Source organism: Lethenteron reissneri, chromosome 70, assembly GCF_015708825.2.
Source record: "Lethenteron reissneri isolate LAM-NWPU_2019-01 chromosome 70, ASM1570882v1, whole genome shotgun sequence".
Classification (NCBI taxonomy): domain Eukaryota; kingdom Metazoa; phylum Chordata; class Hyperoartia; order Petromyzontiformes; family Petromyzontidae; genus Lethenteron; species Lethenteron reissneri.
The window spans coordinates 2,162,343-2,167,793 of record NC_083848.1 but is presented as its reverse complement, the minus strand read 5'-3'; positions in this window follow the sequence as shown (position 1 = coordinate 2,167,793).

The following is a 5,451-nucleotide window of genomic DNA, read 5'->3' as shown; positions in this document are numbered from 1 at the left end:
TGACGGAAAAGTCTTTTTGTTTTATTCGTGGCGACTCGGTTTCAATTGCGTCTGAAGCGCCACAGCAACACACACCCAGAGCCTGCAATGTTGTTGGTTGACGAAGGCAACCAAACCCACCCACTCCACCCAACCCATACAACCCACCCACCCACCCAACCCAACCCACTTACCCAACCAAACCCACCCACCCACCCAACCCATACAACCCACCCACTCCACCCAACCCACCCAACCCAACCCACCCAATCCACCCACCCAATCCACCCAACCCACCCAACCCAACCCATACAACCCAAGCACTCCACCCAACCCACCCAACCCAACCCACCCAATCCACCCACCCAATCCACCCACCCACTCCACCCAACCCACCCAACCCAACCAACCCAACCCACCCAACCCACCCAACCCACCCAACCCAACCCATACAACCCACCCACTCCACCCAACCCTACCAACCCACCCCACCCAACCCAACCCAACCCAACCTACCCAACCCAACCCACCCAACCCAACCCACCCAACCCAATCCACCCACCCAACCCACCCAACCCAATCCACCCAACCCACCCAACCCAATCCACCCAACCCACCCAACCCAACCCATACAACCCACCCACTCCACCCAACCCACCCAATCCACCCACCCACTCCACCCAACCCACCCAACCCAACCAACCCAACCCACCCAACCCACCCAACCCACCCAACCCACCCAACCCAACCCATACAACCCACCCACTCCACCCAACCCTACCAACCCACCCCACCCAACCCAACCCACTTACCCAACCAACCCAACCCAACCTACCCAACCCAACCCACCCAACCCAATCCACCCACCCAACCCACCCAACCCAATCCACCCAACCCACCCAACCCACCCAACCCAATCCACCCAACCCACCCAACCCAACCCATACAACCCACCCACTCCACCCAACCCTACCAACCCACCCCACCCACCCCACCCAACCCACTAACCCAACCAACCCAACCCACCCACCCAACCCATCCACCCACCCCACCCACCCACCCCACCCAATCCAACCAACCCATCCCACCCACCCACCCACCCAACCCACCCACCAATCCAACCCACCCAACCCAACCCACCCAACCCACCCACCCCACCCACCCACCCAATCCAACCCAACCCACCCAACCCACCCAACCCACCCAACCCAACCCACCCACCCACCCCACCCACCCACCCAGCCCACCCACCCAACCCACCCCACCCAACCCACCCACCCATCCAACCAACCCACCCAACCCAACCCATCCACCCACCCCACCCACCCACCCCACCCAATCGAACCAACCCATCCCACCCACCCACCCAACCAACCCACCCACCAATCCAACCCACCCAACCCAACCCACCCAACCCACCCACCCAACCCACCCACCCACCCACCCAACCCACCCACCCACCCACCCAACCCAACCCACCCAACCCACCCAACCCACCCAACCCAACCCAACCCACCCACCACCCACCCCACCCACCCACCCAGCCCACCCACCCAACCCACCCACCCAACCAACCCACCCAACCCACCCAACCCATCCACCCCACCCAACCCATCCAACCCAACCCACCCAACCCACCCAACCCACCCAACCCACACAACCCACACAACCCAATCCACCCAACCTACCCAACCCACCCACCGAACCCACCCCACCCAACCCAACCCATCCACCCAACTCATCCACCCAACCCAACCCATCCACCCAACCCACCCACCCAACCCAACCCAACCCACCCAACCCACCCAACCCACCCACAAAACCAAACCCACCCATCCATGTAATTGGTGGGCAACAAGGGTGCTGGTGGTGGATTTTCCACCAATCAAAGGGCTGCCAGGTGAAAATTAGCATGTTGTTGTAAGAGCGGAGAGCGGCTTCCACGCGGCGAGCTCGCGGTGGTGGCGATGTTCATGTGGGAGATCAGGAGGGCCTAAGTTTTGCATCCTGAACGAACGCTCCTCCTGTGTTGCTACTTGTCGTCTGGGCTGTGTTTCCTCCTGTGCCCGTCTGTCTTTCGTGGGTTCACAGTGGCCATGCCACAGACTCTGAGCCAGGGATTTTTAGGTCATGGGTTCGAGCCCCGGGTCTGGGTGTCTCTCTGTGGGTTCACAATGGCCATGTCAGAGACACTTATACTAAATACTTGGGTTCGAGCCCCGGGTCTGTATCTCTCTCTATGGGTTCACAATAGCCATGTCAGAGACATTGATACAGTGATACTGATTACCTGGGTTCGAGCCCCGGGTCTGGGTGTCTCTCTGTGGGTTCACAATGACCATGTCAGAGACATTGAGACGGTAATACTGAAGACCTGGGTTCGACTCCTGGTTTTGGGTGTCTCTCTGTGGGTTCACAATGGCCATGTCACAGACTATGAGCCAGGGATTTTGAGGTCACGGGTTCGAGCCCCGGGTCTGGGTGTCTCTCTGTGGGTTCACAATGACCATGTCAGAGACATTGAGACGGTGATACTGAAGACCTGGGTTCGACTCCTGGTTTTGGGTGTCTCTCTGTGGGTTCACAATGGCCATGTCACAGACTATGAGCCAGGGATTTTGAGGTCATGGGTTCGAGCCCCGGGTCTGGGTGCCTCTCTGTGGGTTCACAATGACCATGTCAGAGACATTGAGACGGTGATACTGAAGACCTGGGTTCGACTCCCGTGCCCGTCTGTCTTTCGTGGGTTCACAGTGGCCATGTTACAGACTCTGAGCCAGGGATTTTGAGGTCATGGGTTCGAGCCCCGGGTCTGGGTGCCTCTCTGTGGGTTAACAATGACCATGTCAGAAACATTGATACAGTGACACTGAACACCTGGGTTCGAGCCCCGGGTCTGGGTGTCTCTCTGTGGGTTCACAATGACCATGTCAGAGACATTGAGACGGTGATACTGAAGACCTGGGTTCGACTCCTGGGTCTGGGTGTCTCTCTGTGGGTTCACAGTGGCCATGTCACAGACTCTGAGCCAGGGATTCTGAGGTAATCGGTTCGAGCCCCGGGTCTGGGTGTATCTCTGTGGGTTCACAATGGCCATGTCAGAGACATTGATACAGTGATACTGAATACCTGGGTTCGAGCCCCGGGTCTGGGTGTATCTCTGTGGGTTCACAATGGCCATGTCACAGACTCTGAGTCAGGAATTTTTAGGTCATGGGTTCGACTCCTGGGTCTGAGTGTCTTTCGTGGGTTCACAATGACCATGTCAAAGACATCGATACAGTGATACTGAATACCTGGGTTCGAGCCCCGGGTCTGGGTGTCTCTCTGTGGGTTCACAATGGCCATGTCAGAGATATTAAGACGGTGATACTGAAGACCTGGCTTCGACTCCCGGGTCTGGATGTCTCTCTGTGGGTTCACAATGGCCATGTCGGAGACACTGAACCAGTAACACTGAACGCCTGTGTTCGAGTCCTGGGTCTGGGGCTCTCTCTTTCTCTCTGTGAGTTCATAATGGCCATGCAAGATACACTGAGCACTGTTGAGATCCTGGGTTCAAGCCCTGGGTCTGTGTGTATCTTCTCTCTGTGGGTTCACAACGGCCATATCAGAGACACTGAGCCAGAAATAACTGAGATATTAGGTCCGAGCCCTGGGTCTGGGTCTCTCTCTCTCTGTGTGAGTCCTGGGTCTGGATGTATCTCTTTCTCTGTGGCTTCATCATGGCCATGTCAGGGACAATGAGCCAGAAATAACTGAGATATTAGGTTCGAGCCCTGGGTCTGGGTGTCTCTCTCCGTGTGGGTTCATAATGGCCATGTCAGACAAACGGAGTCAGCACTATTGAGATCCTTGGGTGAAGGTTCAAACCCTGCGGCTGGGTGTTTACTGGCAGGTGGTTCATGATGGATGTGAAGGGGTAAAAAATGCTGAGTCTAAAAATCTCAGGCGTTTGTTTGTTTGTGCATGAGTGGATGCGGGTGAATGTGTGTGTCACTGTGTGTGTGTGTCACTGTGTGTGTGTGTCACTGTGTGACACACACACACAGTAGCGGTTAGCGCGCTGCGCTATGAACCCGGCGACACGGGTTCGATTCCCGCTCACGGCCAACACCAGTGACGATTAACTGAACCTGTCCCGGGCCTCCCCTAGGTCGACTCAGCCACAAATGAGTAACTGGTGCGGTGTGTAAACATCGCCACTAGGGAGACAAAGGCGGTCGGGCGTGGTGCTGACCACCCACCCCCTCGTGTGCCACAGTGCCGGTAGCCTTTGTAGGTGCTGCTCGCTAACAGCACTTGCCCCTACAGCCTGTTAGAGGCTACACGGGGGATCTTTGTCTGTGTGAGACTGATGGGGCAAATGCTGATAGCGAGACGGTCACTACATCATCACCATCATCATCAGTATCATCACCACCATCATCACCATCATCATCACCATCATCATCAACATCATCACTATGATCAAAGCCATCATCACCACCATCATCATCACCATCATAACCACCATCATCATCACCATCATCAAAGCCATTGTCATCACAATCATCATCACCATCATCACCACCATCATCATCACCATCATCATCACCATCATCATCAACATCATCAACATCATCAAAGCCATCATAATCGCCATCATCATCACCACCATCATCATCACCATCATCACCACCATCATCATCACCATCATCAAAGCCATTGTCATCACCATCATCATCAACATCATCACCACCATCATCATCACCATCATCACCACCATCATCAAAGCCATCATCATCACCATCATCATCAACATCATCACCACCATCATCATCACCATCATCACCACCATCATCATCAACATCATCAAAGCCATCATCATCACCATCATCATCAACATCATCACCACCATCATCATCACCATCATCACCACCATCATCACCACCATCATCAAAGCCATTGTCATCACAATCATCATCACTATCATCATCACCATCATCAACACCATCATCAACACCATCATCACCACCATCATCACCACCATCATCATCAGCATCATCACCATCATCACCACCACCATCATCATCATCACCACCACCACCACCATCATCATCACCATCATCATCTAGGTTGACAAACTCGTTTATTTAGAACTGCTGCTTGTTGTTGATGTGTTTAGTTTGTTGTCCTTCCCCCGGACCTCCGTACGGTGCGAAAGAATTTCAACACGCACGCACACATAGCACGGTTGGCTCTGTACCGTACGAAAAAAGTGCAGCGTACACACTTGTGCAACACGCATCATGGTGACCTCAGCAATATACAAATCTCTCTCTCTATCTGTCGGTCTGTCTCTCTCGCTCTGGAACTAGAAATATCCAGAGTGGTCCAGAGTTGGGGTAGAGAGAGGGGCTGAATTTCTCGACAAGAGGCCGGACCGGTCAAACCGCTTTCCACTTCCCATTTACATGACGAAAAAAAAAT